The following is a 1,512-nucleotide window of genomic DNA, read 5'->3' on the forward strand; positions in this document are numbered from 1 at the left end:
AGTGATCTGACTGATTTCTGGCAGCTGCTTTACCCTGATGCACTGAGATCAACGATGGAGTGCTCACAGGATACTTTCAGGGGTTTTTCCTTTTTCCTATGTGATAAAAATGATGGTAACAATTAGCAATCAGCAAACAGCCGATGGCATGACTGCAGAGGCAGGTAGTTTTTTGAAATACTTTGTGTGGGGAACAGAACAATTTGATTTTGCGTAAGTTCTACTTAAATATTCCTTACATTCAAACATTCCTGGGGGAGAAAAAGCTGTTATATAAGAAAAAGGTTCAGGCTGTTCTCAGTGAGATCAATACAGCTCATCTGTTTACATGATTCTAAGGAGGATACGTTGGGTAAATACTCTGGGGAAAATTCTCTCAGTGAATATTGAATGATAGAACTTCTTTTTTGTAATTAGTCATACACAATTGCTATGTCATGAGGCCTACATTTAAGCTTACTTTAAGAAACTGTTTTTCTGCAGATTACTGAAGGAACGCCAAAGATATCACTTGAGCAAAAAGGTTTTTCCAGGATATAAAAAAGGTGATGCGAAATAAAATGTCTTTTCCCCTCTCCCTTATATATTCAGTGGTTGACAGTTCTTAGTTTTTTATTTTGAATCTTCTATTTTTTTGTCATTTTCCTCATGTTTTAAAGTGAGTTTTAACTTTCAACCATTTTGTTGTCCATCAAAATCAGAAAACAGAGAAATCTTACCAAGTGAAAACTTTTGATTTTCAGTGCTGCCTGTTCTGTCATTCTTAGTTCAGTCTTAAATTTAGGATCTCTCAGTAGGAGAAGATGGATCTTTGGTGAAGACTGACTTTATCACAGCTTGACAGCACTTTATTATCTGCCTTAGTTTTATTGGCTTTGATGTTTTGTGTTTATTTAGCTGAAAATTGAAAATAAATTGAAAATTCAAACCAAGTTACAGTCAGAGCTGTAGGACAGCTTTGTTGTGAAGTGTGGCACATTTTAAACACTTTTTGCTAAATTAATATCTTTTTTTTTTTTTTCTTTTTTATAAAGGAACTTTCAACACTTGACCCCAGCTGCTACAATGATAATGGACTTGAGGCTGGAAGTGTTTTAATGAGAACACTGGAAAAATACATGGACAGTCAAACTGAATGGCAAAATGACTCCAAAGTCAATCTCTTTATGGGATTTTGCTGAATCTCTGTGGAATGTGTAGCTCTGACTGTGCTCAAGGTTGTGTTCTAATGCTGCCAGGGGCTGGCAGCAGAAACTGCTGGGAATCAGCTGTGTAGGCACAAGAGTTTTTGATTTTTATAGAATCATAGAGTGGTTTGGGTTGGAAGGGGCCTTACACACCTAGTTCCAAACCCCTGCCACGGGCAGGGACACCTTCCACTAGCCCAGGTTGCTCCAAGCCCCACCCAACCTGGACTTGAACACTTCCAGGGATGGGAGAGCCAGAGCTTCTCTGAGCAGCCTGTGCCAGTCACTCACATATAATACTTTGTAGTATAATCCAGTATCCCTA

Source organism: Empidonax traillii, unplaced genomic scaffold, assembly GCF_003031625.1.
Source record: "Empidonax traillii isolate 1590-97213 ecotype Southwest subspecies unplaced genomic scaffold, ASM303162v1 scaffold617:size382775, whole genome shotgun sequence".
NCBI classification, from domain to species: domain Eukaryota; kingdom Metazoa; phylum Chordata; class Aves; order Passeriformes; family Tyrannidae; genus Empidonax; species Empidonax traillii.